Below are 23,234 nucleotides of genomic sequence, written 5' to 3'. Positions count from 1 at the left end.
CTAAATTATATACACATACATATATATCTGTATATATATATCTGTATATATATATATATATGTATATATATATGTATATAATGTATATAATGAAGTCAGCCATGATTCACAGTGGCCACTCAAGTCTCAGCATCTTTCTGATGATACATGGATACTTGTATAAAGGTGCAGTCCAGGATCAGGCCTCCACCCTCTCCTGCTTAATCTTCTGCAATGTGATACAATTACTAAAAGGACAATAAGTGAGAATTGGGAGATGAGAGGCAGGATTCCATTTCTTCTGCAATAGTTTTGAGAAACATTTCATTAAAAGATTAAATAGGGGGGCTGGGAAGTTGGCTAGAGTGCTTGCCTTGCATGCATGAGGCCCTGGGTTCAATTTCTCAGCACCACATAAGCAGAAAAAGCTGCAAGTGGTGCTGTGGCTCAAGTGGTAGAGTGCTAGCCTTGAGCTGAAGAGCTGAGGGATAGCACCCAGGCCCAGAGTGCAGGCCCCATGACCAGCAAAAAAAAAAAAAAAAAAAAAAGATTAAATAGGAAGTGGCACTGTGGCTCAAGTGGTAGAGTGCTAGCCTTGAGCTGAAGAGCTGAGGGATAGTGCCCAGGCCCAGAGTTCAAGCCCCAAATAAAACTCAGCCAGGCACCAGTGGCTCACACCTGTAAGCCTAGCTACTCAAGCAGCTGAGATCTGAGGATTATGATTCAAAGCCAGCTCAGGCAGGAAAGTCTGTGAGATTCTTAAATCCAATAAACCACCAGCAAGCCTGTGGCTCAAATGGCAGAGTGCTTGCTGTGAGCTGAAGAGCTAAGGGACAGCACCCAGGTCCAGAGTTCAAGCCCCACGACCAAGGGGGGGAAATAAAAATTAAATAATACAAAGCTCATATTTCTAGAAAAATGTTGCCCAAGGAATACAGGAACAATAGGAGCCTCACTTTCAAGCCTAACTTCACCTTCAGCACCTCAGACAGTGATGAGCCAGGCCAAAGGAAAGCCAAAAATTGCAGTCACGCTGCTTAGGGAGTCTTCAAGACCCCTTGAGCCACTTGCATTAACATGCAAATGTGCCAAGTTGAGTCATCAATTATGGTGCTGTTTAATATTTTTTCCATCCTTTATAGAGGTTGGCTTTGAAGGCTCAGCTCATCACAGAGGGGTCTTCTGCAGCATTCATCTCCCCCCAGGTTTATAAGCTCTGCTGTGGTTACTGGGGCAGAGCATGACTTTGGGGGCCATAGAACCCTATGAGAAGAAATGGGGAGTGGAAAGGAAGACTATGTGTTGGAATGGTGAACGTGGGACAACCAGACACCTGTTATTGTGATGGAGATCTGTCCTGTTCTCCCCAGGAAAGAAGAGCAGAAGGAACTGAGCCCACTCCCAGGGAGGACCCCAGACATGATGGCTCTGTGGGTGAGCTATGAGGACTCCTCCCCCCCACACACACACACTCTGCATGGAAAGGTGAGCAGTTGTGTCCCAGCCATCAGGTAAAGAATCACCAATGTAGTAATCAAAACAGCTTAGTATTGGCATAAGAACAGACCTCAGGACCAATGGAATAGAATTGAAAACCCAGAAATGAACCTACAGACCTATAGCCATCTAATCTTCGATAAGGGAGCTAAAACAATAGAATGGAAGAAAGACAACCTCTTCAGTAAATGGTGCTGGCAAAATTGGTTAACTACATGTAGAAAACTTAAGCTAGATCCTTATATATCACCCTGCACCAGAATCAACTCCAAATGGATCAAAGACCTTGAACTCAAAGCAGACACTGAAAACATTACAGGATGGAATAGGAGAAACCCTGGGTCTCCTTGGCTCAGGCCGAAATTTTCTGAATAGAGACCCGGAAACACAACAAATCAAAGAAAGGTTGGACAAATGGGATTGCATAAGGTTGCAGAGCTTCTGCAGGGCAAATGACATAGCTAGCAAGATCAATAGAAAGCCCACGGATTGGGAGAAGATCTTTACTAGCCATACAACGGACAAGGGTCTCATATCTAAAATATACTTGGAACTCAAAAAATTAAACCACCCAACAACAAACCCTCAAAGAAACAACTGCCCAATAAGTAAGTGGGCGAAAGACTTAAAGAGAAGCTTCTCTGAAGAAGAAAGAAGGATGGCCAATAGACACATGAAGAAATGTTTAACATCCCTAGCCATAAAAGAAATGCAAATCAAAACAACATTGAGATATCACCTCACTCCAGTTAGAACGGCAAAAATCAAGAACTCTAACAACAACAGATGCTGGAGGGGATATGGACAGAAAGGAACCTTACTTCATTGTTGGTGGGAATGTAAACTTGTTCAACCACTTTGGAAAGCAGTATGGAGGTTCCTCAAAAGACTTCACATAGAGCTCCCCTATGACCCAGCAATCACTCTTTTGGGCATTTACCCAAATGATCACAAACAAGACCACACTAAAGCTACCAGCACAACTATGTTTATTGCAGCATTATTTACCATAGCTAAGATATGGAACCAATCCAGATGCCCCTCAGTAGATGAATGGATCAAGAAAATGTGGTATATATACACAATGGAATTCTATGCCTCCATCAGAAAGAATGACATTGCCCCATTTGTTAGGAAATGGAAAAACTTGGAAAAAATTATATTAAGTGAAGTAAGCCAGGCCCAAAGAAACGTAGGTCCCATGGTTTCCCTTATTTGTAATATCTAGTATATGTATGAGTCAAGCGGAAAAGGTCAGATAATGTGATGTCAGGAAAATGAACACTTAGATGTGTATTTTAATGTTTTTTTCTTTCATGCATGTGTTTCTAACACATTTATAAGATTATCTCTTTGTTGCTTTGTATGTCCCTCCCCCACAGTATAATCCCTGCTTTCACTATATTTGATGTCAGTATAACTTGTGGAGGAGATGGGGAAAAACCAGTTGTTTAAGGATACAGGTGGACCTGTTGCAACAATGAGAAGTACAAGTTGTCATATCCAAAACGAGCTTTACAACGTTGGTGCGGGGGGGGGGGGGGGGGAGGAAAGGGGGGGAAGGGGGGAAGGAGAAGGATTGGGAGTGGGGGGAGGGGGGAGGCTGGGAAGGGATGTGAAGGGTAAACAAAGGAGGAGGCTGCAATGCTTGGTAAGAAATATATGCATTATCCTGCCCATGTAACTGTAACTCCTCTGTACAGTATGTTCACAAATAAAATTAAATTAAATTTAAAAAAAAAAAAAAAAAGAATCACCAATGTAGTAGTCATCAGCCTTCAAGTGGATGGCAATGACTCCATAAATGCATCAAGCTACCGAGACCATTTCAGCTTTATAGGGCTCTTGCAAGCCTGGGGCATTTATTTATCTCAGACTTGGTAGGAAATGTGGGAGATTGTTGATATTATTTGGTGGGTGCTAAAGCAGGATTTGTTTGCTTTAGGAAGGATAAAGAAACATGGCAATTGTGTATGCCTTAAGCACTGTAGGATAATTTTACACTCATTTGTCCATTCAACAAACATTTAACTCTTGCAATGTGTGCCAGGCCTTGAAGATAACTAGGGAGCAAAAACTGCCAATCTTGATCCTCTAGGGCTTGTGAGCTAAGAATGACAGACATTAATCAAATAATATCACAATACTCCCCTCATTACCAACACTTCAGGGCAGGAAAGCTGCCTACAGAGATGCTAGGAGAGCACAGAGCAGAGATACCTGGGCTTCTGTTAAGGGAGGAGTCCCTAAGAAAATGGTGCTTGAGTTGAGAGGTGAGGAATATACTACATGCATCTAGAAGACAGGAGAGAAGAGGAAACAGCTTGTGAAATTGTACTAAAGAGGGTGGGGGAGAAGGGTGGGCAGGGGAAAGTGAGACTGGAGAGGGTCAGCTATGGATTAGATTGTTCACTCCCTTGTCAATCAAAATCTTATTTTATCATTAAGATGAGAACACTGAGGAGCGATCAAAAGGCATGAAAGATTTGCATTTTGGAAGTCTCAATGCTTTGCCTGAGTTCTCCTCACATGTAGGATTGGCAGAAAGGACCTATGTGGAGGCAGCTTGTTTGGAAGGAAGTTTGTTTGCTAAGGGAGGGTAGAGAAGATGTGGAGAAACTACCGACATGAGAGAGCATTGCTGAGTGTTTCACCACAGTGGAGACCACTGGGTGAGGTCCCACTGGGACCTCCTAGGAGGTCATGGAATGCCCCAATCCTGGACCACACAGACAAGTAGTTCTATCTTGACCCTGACTTTCCCTCATGAGCCAAAGGCTGCTCCAGGTATATTGGTTCCTCTAACCTCACATTTCCAGGTCACACATACTCTTGCTGGCATCCCACATTGTCATCAGAGGAAGAATCCATTGTGCACTTGAGGTGAGGTATTCTCAGGGAAATCATTCACAGAAGTGTGCCCTGCATTTATGGCTAACATCAGAGTTGCATCTGAGGGGCTATGCAATAGGCCAGCAACTTCTGTGCCTTCCTTGGCTGCACAATCCATCATGGTGGCTTAGACCATACACAATGGGAGCAATGTAGACAGAAGTGAGTTTGGGAAACAAAGGTAGATGAAGTGAATTGGGGCTGAGCCAGAGGACTGGCTGCTGAAAGAAATCTAGAATGACTCATAGGTTTTCAGCATGAGCAACTGAGTGGAGGGCTGAAACCATGCTCTATAGTATTCAAAGGTGAGCAAGCAGGAGGGACAAGTGTGAGAGGGGAAGTACAAAAGAGCACTTGCCTAGCATGGATAAGTACTTGACTTCAGCCACCAGTATAATAAAGAAAGAGAGAAAGATAGAAAATGAAAGAAAGGAAGAAAGAAGGGAGGGAGGGAGGGAAGAAAAGGAAAGAAAATGAAAAGGGGTGGTAGTATATACCTATAATACCACCTATCAAGAGGTAAACACAGGAGCATTGATATCCAAGGCCAGCCCAGGCAAAGTTAGCATAAGATATTTGAATAACCAACTAAGAACAAAAAAGATTTTGTGAATGGCTCAAGTAATATAATATGTGCTGGCTCAGCAAATGATAATTTTAATACTCCCTAACATACTCACATAAAAATTAATGCAAAGGCTAAACAATAGCTCTCAAAAGAAAAAAATCCATGCCTTAATCTCTGAGACCTATCAATACTACTTTAGATATTCCCCCACCCAAAATAGAGGACTTTATAAATATGATGGAATTAGAAACCTTAAGATGGAGTTATTATCCTGTTTATCTGGATGCACCCTAAATACAGTCATAGGGTGGGTATATCCTAAATGCAGTTTTAAGGGGGAGGAGAGGCAGTATGCTGTCTTGATGTAGACAGAACAGAAGAGGCCATTGGCCACCACTGGAGCAATGCAGCCACAAACCAAAAACTTCCTGGAACCACCAGGAGATGAGACCAGGGGCAGCCCCCACCCCTATCCCCCCCTCCCCCCAGAGCCTACTGAGTCAAAGTAGCCCTGACAATACCTTAATTCGGGTCCAGTGAAACTGACTTTAGACTTCACTGCCTCCAGAACTTGGAGAGGATAAACTTTCTGCCTTTAGCCACCTGGCTCGTAGTGATTTATTGCAGCCACCCCAAGTAGCTAAAACAAGCCTGTACAGAAGAGTGAGCGCTAGTTTAATAGCACAGAAGTCACTGGAAACCACAGGGCTGGGAGGGAAGTGAAGGGAGGACCAAGAACACCTGAATTTTTTGGCTTTTCTAAATGAATAGAAGACAATGTCATTTAGGGAGGTTAAAACCAGGTTTGGGAGAGGGATCAAAAGTTCCATTTTGGCCATGTCAGGCACCATTGCTGCCAAGAACAGTTGAGCCAAATGAAATCTGATTCCAATTGCTCCATCAGGACCTCACAAAAGCCATGGGGCCATGCCTCCTGGTTTTATAAGGGACTCCAACTGAACAGCCTCATCCTGAGCATGCTGAGTGTGCCTACATGTACCCAGAGTGCGGTTCCTGCCAGGGGTGTCCCCAGGCAGTCCAGAAATAGCAGCTGGTACCAGGGGGTCATATGCATGCCAGACCAGTTAATGTGATGCTAGATGGAGAAAGGCATAAAGAAGAGAGACAGCGTCCGCCCAGGGGATTAACAAAGGAGCAATATTGATGTATTATTGGAGAGGAAAGAGAAGACTGAGAGGGTAGCCACATGTGTTCGGGAATCACATAGCATGTGAGGGAGGCAGAGGGGCAAAGGACAGATACACACAGGCCATGCACTGATGAGGAGCTGCCCTTTGCCAACAAGAGCCAGCTGCCCACACCCAGGAAGGGCCCACAGCTCCAGCTCTCCAACTCCAAGCTGCTGCTCTTTTGCCATTCCTCTTCACAAGGAGCTGGAATTTCAAAGATCCTCCCTATGTCTGGATCCATCCTAGCTACCAGGAGAAAATGTCAGTGTTCCTGACACCTGCAAGTGCAAAGCCCCAGGAATATACAGACCAAACCAACTCCTTGCAAACTCTCCCTATTTCCAACTCCAGCTCTTTTCTCAACCTAACATGCTGTGATGGGCCTCTTCCTTGCTCTCACATGCTATGAGGAGCTAGGGAGGAAAGAGATGGACAGGGAAGACCAGATGGCAGGAAAATAATATCAGGCCAGGAGGATATGCTGGGCACCGACTGTGGGTCTGGGCCTGAGCTGGAGTCAGGATGTCAGTATGTGTCAGGCATGGAGACCAGCAGGTCATGGGATGAGAAGGGGCAGGCCATCTCACAGCCATCTTTTCTTTATCTGTTAGGTGGTTACACAGGTTCGATTCGTTACAGTGTCACAAAGGAAAGGGAAGCAGCCCTCTGAAGGAGTCTGGCTCTTTGTCCTGGTCTAGTATTCTCTTTATTGCCTCTGGAGAAGAATCGGACTCAATCCTCATTTCTGCTTCCTCTTCTACCTCTCCAAAATCTGCAGTCCTTTCCTGTGGGCACTTGAGTTCCTAAGCGTACCTTGTGACCCAGTTGTTCTAAGTGTGGCCTACATTTCCCATTTTCAGCTGCTGCAGGAGCTGCTGGCCTATCGTAGGCTGCTGGGCAGCCAGGCCCTCCCTATCATCAGCCTGTCATCCATCCCGACTCACCCAGTCTGGGCTCCTGAGGCTACATGGGAGAAGTTGAGAGCTGATCAAGCCTGCTACACTGATCAATAGCTTAGATGCCTGACTTTGTCCCCAATGGTTCCAAAGAGAGCCATAGGAGGTCCAGAAAACAGCTCTGATCGTGTACTCATCCTGCCTTCATTAACAGCCAATTCTCAAATCCTCCTTAGTTATAATGCAGGGAGAAATGGCTTCTGGGTGCCAGAAGATGAGATTTACAGTGTCTGATCAGCCACAACCTCACTCAGACACCTGACCCAGATTCGTTCATTCACTCACTGAGCAGACATGGAGTCTGGGCCTCCTAGTGCCTCCCTGGACCTCAGTGTCAATAAAATAAGAAGTGAAAACAGGGGTTATACTGTGGGGGAAGAACATCAAAAGAAACAAAACAATCACATAGTGCATTATAAATATGTTAATAGCAAGAAAAAAAACCCACTGTGTCCCTATCTTTGAGTTCATTTCAGTTAACATCATCTCATATGGTCATATGTACATAGCTTTTGACCTTTTCCTAGGATATATATGTCTTAGACATATACTAGTTATTGCAAATTTCACTGTATTTGATTCCGGTACCCTGCATCTTATATATACATTTTTCTAATTTTTGGAGGGGAAAGGAAATAACAAAATGCTGAAATAAGGATACAAGGTGACCCATTGTAACAATGAGCTATACAAGATACTAAAAACAAACTTTACAACTGGGGCGGGGGAGAGTTGGGGAGGTGGGGAGAGAAGGGATGGTAGGAGAAAAACAAAGGAGGGAGTAACAATGCTAGATAGGAAATGTACTCATTACCTTACTCATATAACTGTAACCCCTCTGTACAGTATCTTTACAATAAAACACTATATATATACATATATATGTATATATATATATATATATGGAGTGAGCATAGATGGTAGGCTCTGCTGGGCTGCACAATGGAATTACCTGGGGAATGATCTGCTTTACTAAGTTATAGTTTACATATAATAGGACATATCAGTTTTTGTGTGTATGTGTATATATACTGGTCTTGAGGCTTGAGCCACTGGAACCTGGGTTAAGAAGCACTTTTGGTTTTTGGTGCCAGTCTTGGGACTTGAACTCAGGCCTGGATGATGTCCTTGAGCTTTTGTACTCAAGGCTGGTGCTCTACCATTTCAGCCACAACTCCACTTCCAGCTTTTTAATGGGTAATTGGAGATAAGAGTCTCACAGACCTTCCTGTCCATGGTAGCTCCTCAGATCTCAGCCTCTTGAGTAGCTGGTATTACAGGCATGGGGACCACTAGCACCTAGCTTGAGATGCACAGATTTTTTTTTTAAGTGAATAACTTGATGGGTCTTGACAGACATATATAGCTACATTAATTACAACTACAATCAATGTATATTCTATCCCCCTGAAACTACACCCCCTTTTAGTTAATACCCCTCCAGCTTCAGTCCTTATAATTTTTGTTCAGTTTTCTACCATTATGTATAGTATCAACTTTTCTGAAATTTCATATTGATAAAATAAGATGTAGTGTCTTGCTTCTGAGTTCTTTAACTCAGCACAATGAATTTGAGATTCTTTCACATTGTTGGGCATGTTTGTATTTGAATTTTTGTTTAATTGTACAAAATAATGAGCTTCAGAGCTAGGAATGTGGCTTAGTGGTAGAGTGCTTGCCTAGCATGCATAAGGCCATGGGTTTGATTAATCAGTACCACAAAAAAAAAAAAATAATGAGCTCCAATATGACATTTTCATATTTTCATACTATATACTTTGATCACCTTCATCTGCAGAGCCCCTTTTCTAATCCCTTCCCTTCTTCCCCTGTTCTTCCTCTCAACTTCTCCCCTTTCTGTATCATGTCTTCTTTTTAAACTAGATTACGCTTTCAGAGTATAGCTTATTTCATTTAACATTTCCTGCAAATGGTATAATTTTGTTCTTATTCATGACTATAAAATATATACACATGTATATATGTGCATAGTTTGTAATTTTATTTATGTTATATATCATTTATAAATATATACAAGTATATGTAAAATATACTGACATGTGATATAAATATATAATGTATATATAATGTGATACAAATATAGTTATATAAGTTTATATAATATATAATCGTACAATTATATAATTATAATGTATTATATAATATATATTATATATAATTATTTTTTATCTTTAGCCTTTCTTCTATTAAAAGGCATCTAGATTGATTCCATGACTTGGTTATTGTGAAGAGTGCTACACTAAATGTAGATGTGCAAGTATTTCTATTGTAGCCTGACTGTAGTCTGACAGGTGAATACTCAGGTAAATTCAGGAGTGGTATAGCTGGCTATATCTTAGGGCCACTTGTAACCTTTTCAGACACCTCCTTACTGACTCCCACAGTGGCTACACCAATTTATACTCCCACCCACAGTGTAAAAGGGTTCCTCCTCCTACCCATCTTTACCAGCACTTGCTGTTTTTATGGTAGCAGCCATTTTTGCTAGATTGAGATGAAATCTCAGTATAGTTAGTTGGATTTTCATTTACCTTATGGCTTAGGATATTGTATTCAGCTACATGAATGCACAACAATTTCTCCTTTTGGTTGCATCATTTTCTACTTCATATTAATTCAATCTAGCCTCTCATAATGTGCTTATACACTCATCATGTGATAACCATCTGGGTTATTTCTAGCTGTCTATTATAAACAAAAGTGTTCTGAATGCTCAGATTCTTCACATGAGCATTTGTTTTCATTTCTCTTGAATAAATATCCAGCAATATAATCACTAGGTCGCATTGACGGGAGCTGCCTGGTTGTTTCTGCAAAGTAGTTGTGGTATTTTATGTTCTGGCCACAATGCATGGGAGTTCCAGAGCCCTAACAATGTTTAGTATTGTCAGATTTTGTCATTTGGTGAGTGTCACATTCTTGTGAGCGTGTAGAAATATATCTTGTGACTTATTTTGCATTTCCCTCATGACTAATAATGCAGTGCACTTTGTATCTTTGTATCTTTGTTGTAGCCAATTTTTACACAATTTTTTATTGAATTGCTTGTCATCTTACTGTGTAGTAAAAATTCATTATATATCCTAGACATACTTTTCTAGTCTATAGCTTGCCTTTTCATTGTATTTTTAACTTTAACTTTCCTTTTTCATTAACTTTAAATATCAAGAAGTGTGGGTTCTTTTTTAAACTTTAGTGAAGTCTTTTTTCCTTTTATAGCTTGTGCTTTTTGAAGAAGCCAAGATTTAAGAAGCCACAATGATTTTTTTTCTCCTATGTTTTACTATAGATGTTTCAAGCTTTAGCTGCCACATTTTGGGTTATAATCTAAATCAAGTTATCAAATCTATAGGGGAAGGAAAAAGGTAAGATCTATCTTTTTTGGGGGTGGGGGGTCCGGTCGTGGGGCCTGAACTCTGGGCCTGGGCACTGTCCCTCAGCTCTTCAGCTCAAGGCTAGCGCTCTACCACTTGAGCCACAGCTCCACTTCCGGCTTTTTTCTTTTTGCTTATGTGTGCTGAGGAATCGAACGCAGGGCCTCAGGCATGCAAGGCAAGCGCTCTACCACTGAGCCACCTTCCCAGCCCCAGAACTAGCATTTTAGTTTGGAGCCCATCTAATGGCTAAGTATTATTTGTTGAAGAGATGATTCTTTTCCCGATGGACTGGCACCTTTGTCAAAAGAAAAAACTTATCTATTTTTGGGTCAGGTTTTTTTTTTTTTTTTGGTTCTATTTAGGATTGTTTTGGGGAGTTGGTCATGGGGCTTGAACTCTGGGCCTGTGTGCTGTCCTTGAGCTCTTTAGCTCAAAGCAAGCGCTCTATCAATTGAGCCACAGCACCACTTCTGGTTTTCTGGTGGTTAATTGGATATAAGAGTTTCATGGACTCTTCTGCCTGGGCTGGCTTTGAATCCAGATCCTCAGATCTCAGTCTCCTAAGTAGCTAGGATTACAGGCATGAGCCATTGGCACCCGGCTTATTTAGGGACTTTATATTCCATCTCATTGAGTTAAATATCTAGAATGGTGCCAATACCATAGTGTCTTATTTATTGTAGTTTATTAGCAAGCTTCCCAATTTGGTATAATAAGATTGCTAAGTTTCTTTTCTCAAAATTGGGCTATTCACATTCCTTTGTTTTTTATGTGAATTTTAGAGCAGATGTGTCAATTTCATCAAACACCCTGTTGCATTTTGATAGCAAAGGCATTGACTCTTTAATTTTTGAGGCAATAATTTGTAGCTTTAGTGTGTGGGCATTTTTATATATTTTGTTAAATTTATTCCAAAGTAGTTTCTGTTTTCATGCTATTATAAATGGTATTTTTAAATTTGAATTTCCAATTATTCACTTCCAGGATCCAGAAATGCGATTGATTTTTATGTACTAACTTGGAATTGTGTTACCATGACAACTTCACTAATCAATCCTAGCAGCTTTTTTGTTGATTCGTTAGGATTTTCTACAAAGACAGCTGATAGAAATTACAAACAAAAAAGATTAAAAAAATAATTTACAATTTTTCCTTTCAATTTGAGAACCTTTTATCATTTCCTGTTTGATTGTTCAAAAAGCAAGGATGAGAACAGAAATCTTTTCCTGTTTCCAGTCTCACAGGTATAAATGCAGATCTCCAATATTAAGTGTGTTCACTGTCTACCCTTTCTAGTTGCCTTTCCTTGGGTTATAGGAGTTCCCTTTTCCTCCAAGTTCTAGGAAGTTGTATTTGAGTGTTTTGTTTTCTTTCTCCCAAGATCAGAACTCAGACTCAGTATCTGATGCTTTTGCCAGTGCTCTACCACCTGAGCATCACCTCCAACCCCCTTTATTCAGAATTATGATTGAGTGCTCAATGTTAGCTATTCCTTTTCTACACCTATGTAAAAGATCTTTTTCTGATATAGTCTATTAAACTGGTGAAGTATATTGAATTTTGAATGACTAAGTGGGAAGTTGTCTCAAGAAAGCGAGGTTATTTTTCTCATTATCATCAGATTCAATTCATGACATTTTGTCGAGGTCTTTTGATTTTGGTTGATTAGGGATATTGGACTGTCACCTTCCTTTCCTCAAAGGTCTTTGTTTTTGCTATTAAGGTATTTCTTGCCTCAAAAAGAATTTAGAAATATTTCCTCTTCCTCTATGTTCTGGAAGACTTTTCGTAGCATTGATATTATTTCAATCTTAAATAATTGAGATAATTAGCCAGTTAAGCCAGTTAGGGCCTGGAATTTTCTTTAAGAGAACATTTTCAACTACAGAACCAATGGTTAAAACATAGACCTGAGCTTCTTAAGTCAGAAATAAGACTAGGGATGCCTGTATTACCTTCTTTTTAACCTTATACTAGAGGTTGTAACCAGAAAAATTAGGCAAGAAAAAAATAATGACATTCATGTTGAAAGAAAAATGTAAAACTAACTTTATATATAATGTGATCTTATATATAGAAAACCCTTAAGAGTATACACATACACACATGCAAAGACAGAAAGAGGTAATAAATGACTGCAGTAAAGGTGTATCATACAATGTCAATATACATGAATCAGAAGTATAGGTTCATCAACAATTACATTAAATGTATATCCTTATTGAATAGCAGAGATCATTAGTGGATAAAAATGTAAAGTCTATCTGTTGCTACAGGAAATGTACTGCCCCTATAAAGACATAGTTGGACTAAAAGTGAAAGAATTTTTTAAAAACATACCATGGTAACTTGACCAAAAAGAAAACAGAAGTGATTATACTGTACATCAAATACAGAAGTGTTCAGTGCCAAAAATTGTAGCTTAGATAAAGTCATTTAAGTTGATAAATCACTCAAGGAGAAATGTGTTACAATACTAAATATTAGGACCATTATAATAGTTCAAAATTTACAAAGCAAAAGCTGGTAGATCTAGAAGGAAAAATTCCCAGTTGTAATTGGGGCAGTAAAATACTACTTTTAAAAGTAGGAAGAAAATGATCAAGAATAGAGCAGACTTTATCAACTTCATCAACCAAATTTAACTAAATGACCCAACCAAACATAAAAACATCAGTTCTTTCAAAGTACACACAGTTAACTTCCAAGATAAACAACATTCTGGATTATTAAACAAGTCACAATTTACCTTGAATCATGCAAAATACATTCTTTATTACAATGAGATTAAATTAGAAGTAAATAAAAATGATATACAGAAAATATCCAACTACTTGGAAACTAAATCTTTCTAAATAACCTCTGGATCAAAGAAGAAATCAAAAGGGAAACTGACTCTGTACCTCTGATCATACAATATTTATTGAAATGAACTCCAGGAGATGGAAACAGTTTTTTTTTCTTTTTGTTTTGTTTATATGTCTTTGATGGGGCATAAGGTAGACACAGAAATGAAGGGACAAAGAGTGAACAAATCTAGTGGTACTCACTAGACACTATACTGATAATGAACTGTACAATTTGTGGGAGTGGACATCAGGGAAAATCTGAGAGAGAGTGAAGGAAGGGTGACATTGTCCAAAAAGAAATGTAATCAAGGGGCTGGGAAGGTGGCTTAGTGGTAGAGCGCTTGTCTTGCATGCCTGAGGACCTGGGTTCAATTCCTCATAAGCAAAAAGAAAAAAGCCGGGGTTCCGGGAAGATGGCGGAGGAGAAGCTGGAATCTGAACAAGCTCTTGCATAGAAAAGTTTCAGAGTTCCAGTGAACAGTCCCAAGCCAGAGAATCACACCAAGTGTGCCATCACAGGACAGAGAGTTAGCCAAGAGAGGGGAAGCCAAGCAGACACATCTGAGCGTCTGCCAGCAGCTGCTGCTGCGGCGGCAGGGTCGCAGCGGCAACCGCAGCCGCGGCCATACCTGAGCGCTCACACAGAGAGTCCGGGACGAAGGAGCCAGACGCAGCGGGCGAGCGGATTCTACTCAACACCAGCAAGAACCGACAAGGAGCAGACAACTTCATCCTGCACTTTGCAGACCAGAGACGACCCAGGATCCAAGACTCGGCGTGAGTAGCCCCACTTCCTCACTCCTTCCCAGGGAGCAGAGGAGGGAAGGCCACCCCTCCCCCCCCAGCACCGGTGATCTCCATCTTGGATACCAACAAAGCTCGGAGGAGCGGCTAGCTCCAGCTCAGGCCTTGGAATAAAACGAGTCATTTAGCAGGTCACAAGAACTTAACGGCGAAGTGACCTCACAGACTCAGTTCCATCCAGGGAAAAGTCACCCAGCTCAGGCGCCAGCCATTGGAGTGGCTCTCCTCACCCGGTAACCAGAGCCAGAGGCTGCCCCTCCCTCTAGCAGCCACCACAATCAATTGAAAAACAGAAACCCTGAGAATGGCTCCAGGCTGGGTGCTGTGAGTTTTTTTTCACAAAATAGCCCCAGGGAAAAGCTACTGTTTGTTGAAAGGCCTCAACTCTACCCAGAACCTAGCCTCATCACTGCATCCCCCTCTTTTGTGATTCTCAAAGCAGATCACCCTCCCAGTAAACTAACCTGGGAGGGGGAATCTCAAAATCTTGGGTAAAGCAGAGCATTTTTCTGCCTGTTCCAACAAACTGACTTAAGAAACCAATCAAGCCACAGGACCTCAAGCTGACCAGAGACTCCAACCAGACTCTGGTTACAGACAAAAGGGAGATACAGGACTCTTCCCACCCCTCCCCCCCCAAAAAAAAAAAATCAAAGACCTTTTTTTTTTTTTCTTCTTCTTCTTCTTTTCTTTTTTTCTTTTTTTTTGTTTTTTTTTTTTCTTCGTTTTTTGTTACCTTATATATATAAAAAAAATTTTTTTGCTTTTCTAAAACTTTTATTAATCTTTAATTTTTGCCTCTTCTGAAAAAATAATTGTTTTCCATTAACTTTTTTTTTTCTTTTCTCCTCTTATAATTTTTATTTTAGGAATACGTGAATGTGTGTTTTCCTTTCTTTTCTTGTCTTCTTTCTCTTTTTCTTTCATTCTTAATTATCTTTTTGTTTTTTGTCTAGCTCTACTGAACTTCTGATCTTTTCTTCTCACTTTCCTATCCTTTCCATCTTTTCCTCTTTGTTCTTCTTTATGTGACTTAACTCTTGTCCTGCACATCCTCAGATAAACCCATAGTTAACCAGTAGACCCTACCCCCCATTGTGTACACACTTAACCCACAAACTTATTACTCAATTCAAAACCTCTGAGACTTAAATTCATTAATAGCAGTACTACCTCTTTATACCTATATAATATTTTAAGCATTTTTTAAAGTTTTCCACATCTCCTCTATGTCCCTCCCTTTCTCTCAACATATTCATATTCCTCTATAAATAGATGGTCTTTTAATCTCTAAAATAACATTAATTTTTACGTTTCTATTTTTTTTTCTGGTCTCTTTTCATTCCCCTTTCCCTTTCTTCTTTCTCTCTCTCTCTCTACTTGCATCCTACCCAACCTATTTCCTGCACTGTGATTAGGACATAGTTAACTCTCCCTGTGCCTCCCCACACCAATCTATTCCTATTTTTTACCCACATCTCTCCCTAACCCTAATAATTTCTGGTTTTCCAAATTCTTCTCTGCGGTTCGAAGTCCTTTAACATATAGTTGTTTGATGTCGAATAGATGTATCTGTTGAACTAGATTGTATCTGTAGACTATTGACTGTACAAATGCAAACTTTGGTTGATGGTTGCCTTAAGATAGTGTTCTAGCACAAAACTGGTGCTATCTTCATCTCAAATGGGCAGAGTAAGCCAGAAAAACACAAGAAAAATGGCAAATTCGGGTATCTCAATTCCCAATCTTGATAATCAGGGGTTAGAACAGATAATGAATAATCCAGAGGAGAGTTCCCAAACAGCTCTACAAACACTGCTGGCAAACATGATAAATGAAAAGTTTGACAATGTACAAAGGACTCTGTATGAGCGTGACAGGGAGAGAAAGGAGGCATCCCAGAAGTTTATACAGGAATATCATAAGCGTGAGGAAGCTACTCAAAAACTGATACAGGATTTGCGTGAACAACTTGAGAATACTCAAAGAGAAAGGGAGGAATGGCGTGAGCAGGCTGAGAACACTCAAAGAGATCTGCAGGAATCCCACGAATGGGAGGAAGCTAATCAAAGAGTAATACAGGAATTGAGAGACCAGGTAGAGAACACACAAAGATCACTAAAGGCATTCATGGAATCCATTAACAAAGAGCTGAAGGAAGTCAGGGAGACCACAAAGGGAATGCTGAATGGAACCCAACAGAAGGAATGGGAGCCCAAAGAAACCATAACCAATCAACTAAGTGATTTGAGGACAAACACTGAACACCAAATTAAGGAAGTAAAGAAATTCATACAAGACCTAAAACAGAGCTTCAACAAAGAACTTGAAGCCATCAAAGCTGACCAACTAGAAGGAAAAGAGATAAAAAACAAAGTAGAGAGTCTTGACAGCAGGTTAGACCATGCAGAAGATCGAATCTCAGGGATTGAAGACAGCCTAGATATTATAGAGAAAGAACATACAACCATCCAAGACAAGTCCAAGAAATATGATAGATCTATCCAACACCTGGAAGACACCATCAGAAGGCCTAATCTAAGGATAATGGGTGTAGAGGAGCACCTAGAAACAGAAGTTAATGGTCTAGGAAATTTGTTTAACAGGATCCTAGCAGAGAACTTCCCAAACATGCAAAAAGATAGGCCTGTCCAGATACAAGAAGCCTTTAGAACCCCAAATAGACCAGACCAGAATAGGACATCCCACCGCCACATTATAATCCACACAGGATCAACTCAGAACAAGGAAAATATCCTTAAAGCTGTCAGAGAGAAAAGGGTAATCACTTATAAAGGGAAACCAATTAGAATCACCTCAGATTTCTCAGCAGAGACAATCAAAGCAAGAAGAGCCTGGAACGATGTATGCCATGCCCTAAAAACAAACAACTATCAACCAAGAATACTGTACCCAGCTAAACTCTCCTTCATAACCGAAGGCCAAATAAAAACCTTCCATAGCAAAGAAAAATTGAAACAATACATCTCCACCAAACCAGCCCTACAAAAGATTCTTAAAGATGTCCTACACATAGAAAACCAACAAGACCGCAATAAAGGCCAAGAAACTGCACCCAAACTGAGAATCCAAGAACCATAGGAAGAACCCAGTTTTCGCAGCCCCCAAAAAGGTAGATAACATGGCAGGAACTCCCAAATACCTCTCACTCCTATCTCTTAATGTTAACGGACTGAACTCTCCAATTAAGCGACATAGACTGTCTAGTTGGATTAAAAAACAAGACCCTTCTATCTGCTGCCTGCAGGAGTCACATCTTGCCCGTAAAAACAAACACATTTTCAATGTTAAAGGCTGGAACAAAATCTACCAAGCAAACGGACTGCATAAACAGGCGGGAGTTGCAATCCTAATATCAGATAAAATAGACTTCAAATTAAAATTCGTGAAAAGAGATAAAGAAGGTCACTACATACTAATTAAAGGATCTCTCCTTCAGGAGGATATTACAATTCTAAATATCTATTCACCAAACAATGGAGCACCCAAATTTATCAAAGAAACACTACTTTCCCTCAAATCCCATATAGATCCAAAGACATTAATAGTTGGGGATTTTAACACACCACTCTCCCCACTAGATAGATCAACTCGGCAAAAACTCAACAGAGAAACCACAGATCTAAACAGCTGCATAGATCAACTAGACTTAACAGACATTTACCGAACATTTCACCCAGCAGCATCAGAATACACGTTTTTCTCAGCAGCACATGGAACGTTTTCTAAAATAGACCACATTTTAGGCCACAAAGCAAACTTGTCTAAATTCAGAAACATTGAAGTTATACCTTGCATTCTCTCTGACCACAAGGGAATAAAATTAGAACTCAACACCAAAAGCCACCAAAGAAAGTCCGGTATCACATGGAGGCTGAACAACACACTGCTGAATCATGAGTGGGTCATGGAAGAGATTAGAAAGGAAATTCAAATGTTCATGCTATTCAACAAAAATGAACACACAAATTACCAGCTCCTCTGGGACACAGCAAAGGCAGTACTCAGAGACAAGTTTATAGCTCTGAGCTCCTACATCAACAAATTGGAGAGATCTGAAACTAGCAATTTAATGACGCATCTAAACCTCCTTGAAAAAGAGCAGCAAGATAAACCCCAATCCAGTAGACGGAAAGAAATAATCAAAATTAAATCAGAATTAAATGAATTAGAATCCAAAAAAACTATAGAAAGAATCAACAAAACAAAGAGTTGGTTCTTTGAAAAACTTAACAAAATTGACAGACCCTTAGCAAATCTTATCAGAAAAAGAAGAGAACACACCCAAATTAATAAACTCAGAGATGAGAATGGAAACATCACCACGGAAACAACCAAGATTCAGAACATTATAAGGGAATACTTCTCAAAACTGTATGCTAATAAGTTTGAGAACTTGACAGAAATGGACCTCTTCCTAGCAAATATTGACATGCCAAAACTAAACCAAGATGAGTTAACCTATCTTAACAGGCCCATATCAAGCATTGAAATAGAAACAGCAATAAGAGACCTCCCAGCTAAGAAAAGTCCAGGACCAGATGGCTTCACACCGGAATTTTACAAGGCCTTCAAAGCAGAGCTCACACCAATTCTCCTCCAACTCTTCAATGAAATTGAAAGAGAAAGCTCACTACCGAACACATTCTATGATGCCATCATAACCCTCATCCCAAAACCAGGCAGGGACTCATCAAAGAAAGAGAACTATAGACCCATTTCTTTGATGAACATTGATGCAAAACTTCAACAAAATTTTGGCCAACCGACTTCAACAATTCATCCAAAAAATCATACACCACGATCAAACAGGATTCATTTCAGGGATGCAAAGCTGGTTCAATATACGCAAAACAATTAATATTATTCATCACATCAACAGGAGCAAGAATAAGAACCACATGGTTATCTCAATAGACGCAGAAAAAGCATTCGACAAGATCCAACATCCCTTTATGATGAAGGTTTTGGAAAAATTAGGAATCCATGGAACATTCCTCAGTACAATAAAGGCTGTATATGACAAACCTACAGCCAGCATTATACTCAATGGTGAAAAACTAAAGCCATTTCCTCTTAACTCAGGAACAAGACAAGGATGCCCACTCTCTCCACTTCTCTTCAATCTAGTGTTAGAATGCCTAGCTACAGCAATAAGACAAGATGCAGACATAAAGGGGATCCAAATAGGGAAAGAAGAAATAAAACTCTCCCTCTTTGCAGATGACATGATCTTGTATTTAAAGAATCCCATAGACTCCACTCCCAAATTACTTAAGCTGATTCAAAACTTTGGCAAAGTAGCAGGTTATAAAATTAACCCCCAAAAATCCATGGCTTTTCTGTATGCCAACAATGAGAAAAGTGTGGCTGAAATTAGGAAAGCAACTCCATTTGTAATAGCCCCACAAAAAATAAAATACCTAGGAATTAACTTAACTAAAGAAGTGAAGGACCTCTATGATGAAAACTTTAAAATCTTGAAAAAGGAAATCAACACAGAACTTAAAAAATGGCAAAACCTCCCATGCTCCTGGATTGGAAAGATTAACATTGTGAAAATGGCAATACTTCCCAAGGCTATCTACAAATTCAACGCAATACCTATCAAAATTCCACCCTCATTCTTCAAGGAAATAGAAGAGGCAATCCAAAAATTCATATGGAACAATAAAAGACCCCGAATAGCAAAAACGCTCCTCAACGGAAAGAACACTGCTGGAGGAATATCAATACCAAATTTCAAACTCTACTATAAAGCCATAGTAATCAAAACAGCTTGGTATTGGCATAAGAACAGACCTCAGGACCAATGGAATAGAATTGAAAACCCAGAAATGAACCTACAGACCTATAGCCATCTAATCTTCGATAAGGGAGCTAAAACAATAGAATGGAAGACAGACAGCCTCTTCAGTAAATGGTGCTGGCAAAACTGGTTAACTACATGTAGAAAACTAACGCTAGATCCTTATATATCACCCTGCACCAGAATCAACTCCAAATGGATCAAAGACCTTGAACTCAAAGCAGACACTCTGAAAACATTACAGGATGGAGTAGGAGAAACCCTGGGTCTCCTCGGCTCAGGCCGAAATTTTCTGAATAGAGACCCGGAAACACAACAAATCAAAGAAAGGTTGGACAAATGGGATTGTATAAGGTTGCAGAGCTTCTGCAGGGCAAATGACATAGCTAGCAAGATCAATAGAAAGCCCACGGATTGGGAGAAGATCTTTACTAGCCATACAACGGACAAGGGTCTCATATCTAAAATATACTTGGAACTCAAAAAATTAAACCACCCAACAACAACTCCTCAAAGAAACAACTGCCCAATAAGTAAGTGGGCGAAAGACCTAAAGAGAAGCTTCTCTGAAGAAGAAAGAAGGATGGCCAATAGACACATGAAGAAATGTTCAACATCCCTAGCCATAAAAGAAATGCAAATCAAAACAACATTGAGATATCACCTCACTCCAGTTAGAACAGCAAAAATCAAGAACTCTAACAACAACAGATGCTGGAGGGGATGTGGACAGAAAGGAACCTTACTTCATTGTTGGTGGGAATGTAAACTTGTTCAACCACTTTGGAAAGCAGTATGGAGGTTCCTCAAAAGACTCCATATAGAGCTCCCCAATGACCCAGCAATCCCACTTTTGGGCATTTACCCAAATGACCACAAACAAGGCCACACTAAAGCTACCAGCACAACTATGTTTATTGCAGCATTATTTACCATAGCTAAGATATGGAACCAACCCAGATGCCCCTCAGTAGATGAATGGATCAAGAAGATGTGGTATATATACACAATGGAATTCTATGCCTCCATCAGAAAGAATGACATTGCCCCATTTGTTAGGAAATGGAAAGGCTTGGAAAAAATTATATTAAGTGAAGTAAGCCAGGCCCAAAGAAACATAGGTCCCATGGTTTCCCTTATTTGCAATATCTAGTATAGGTATGAGTCAAGCGGAAAAAGTCAGAGAATGTGATGTTAGGAAAACGAACCCTCAAATATGTATTTTAATGTTTTTGTTTCATTCATGCATGTGTTTCTAACGCATTTATAATATTATTTCTTTGTTGCTTTGTATGTCCCTCCCCCACAGTGTAACCCCCGCTTTCACTATATTTGATGTCAGTATAACATGTGGAGGAGACGGGGACAAACAAGTCGTTTAAGGATTCAGGTGGACCTGTTGCAACAATGAGAAGTACAAAATGTCATGTCAAAACCAGCTTTACAATGTCGGTGGGGGGGAGGGAGGGGGGGTATGATTGGGTGGGGGGGAGGGGGGAGGCTGGGAAGGGAGGTGAAGGGTAAACAAAGGAGGAGGCTGCAATGCTTGGTAAGAAATGTATGCATTTTCCTGCCCATGTAATTGTAACCCCTCTGTACAGTATGTTTTCAAATAAAATAAAATAAAAAAAAGAAAAAAAAAAAAAAAGAAAAAAGCCGGAAGTGGCGCTGTGGCTCAAGTGGTAGAGCGCTAGCCTTGAGCTGAAGAGCTGTGGGACAGCACCCAGGCCCAGAGTTCAGGCCCCACGACGTGACCCAGAAAAAAAAAAAAAGAAAGAAATGTAATCAAATGGCCAAAACAATTCTAGGCAAAAAAAGACAACATGGGAGGGATCTCACTACGGGCTTCAAACTCTACTATAGAGCCATAATAATAAAGACAGCTTGGTACTGGCACAAAAACAGACCCAAAGACTAATGGAATAGAAGATCCAGAAATAAAACCACACACTTACAGTCAGCTATTATTTGACAAAGGAGCCAAAGACATACAGTGGAAGAAGCACAGCCTCTTCAACTACTGGTGCTGGGAAAACTGGGTGGCCACATGCAGAAAATTAAAAGTGGACACCAACCTGTCACCATGCACTAACATCAACTCCAAATGGATTAAAGACCTTAACATCAAACCTGAAACTCTGAAATTATTGCAGAACAGAGTAGGACAGACACTCAAACTTATAGGCACTGGCAGGAGCTTCCTGAACAGAGTTCTAGGGTCACAACAAATTGGAGAGAGACTGGACAAATAGGACCACCTTAAAATAAAAAGCTTCTGCACAGCTAAAGCCATAGCAACCAAACTAGAAAGACAACAAACTAACTGGGAAAAAAAAAATATTTACCAGCAATGTATCAGACAAAGGCCTAATATCCAGTATATGCAGGGAACTCAAGAAACTAATTCCTCCCAAACCCAACAAACCAATTACTAAATGGGCAAGGGAACTAAAGAGAGACTTCTCAGAAGAGAGAAAAATGGCAAAGAAACAGATGAGGAAATGTTTACCATCCCTGGTTGTGAAGGAAATGCAAATAAAGACAACCCTGAGATACCACCTTATCCCAGTCAGAATCCCACATCCTAAATTCACCCAACAAATGCTGGAAGGGATGTGGAGAAAGAGGAACCCTACTGCATTACTGGTAGGAATGTACAGTTGTATAACCACTTTGGAAAGCAGTCTGGAGTACAAGAGAAAGCTAAATATTGACCTCCCATATGATACAGCTATACCACTCCTAGACATCTATCCTGAACAATAAGAACCAGGATACAAGGACACATGAACCTCTATGTTTATTGCAGCACTGTTCACAATAGCCAGGATATGGAAACATGTTAAGTGCTACCCCCACATAATACTTGGGCCAGAAAAAGTTGGCCTCTGGTTAAAACTGCAGTTTAACCTAAAGGGGAAGTACTTTATCTCTTGTCTCACTCATCGCTCATGGGAAAGGAAGCCCCAGCCACCAACTCCTTCATCTTCTTACCAGCATTGCCTATGGGGTAACTTATAGACCAGAGCAATGCTAAGAGGTCTTGGTCACTTACATGCCTGCCATGTGGGATATGCTTCTTGTCTCCCATTTCTCTGACATAGCAATCACCTGGGAACCTGAAGACCCAATCTCAATAGGTACTTAAGATCAACAGTAGCAATCAGACACTTCATGAGCAATGTGGACCAGTACCAGTTTCCTAGGCCTGATCTCACAAGGACCAACAATTAAGTGGTTTGATATTTATTCTAGGTCTAAAAGGGTTGGC

This window comes from Dipodomys spectabilis, unplaced genomic scaffold, assembly GCF_019054845.1.
Source record: "Dipodomys spectabilis isolate Male_0828 unplaced genomic scaffold, ASM1905484v1 ptg000136l, whole genome shotgun sequence".
Classification (NCBI taxonomy): Eukaryota; Metazoa; Chordata; class Mammalia; order Rodentia; family Heteromyidae; genus Dipodomys; species Dipodomys spectabilis.
Note: the sequence above shows the minus strand (reverse complement) of the source record.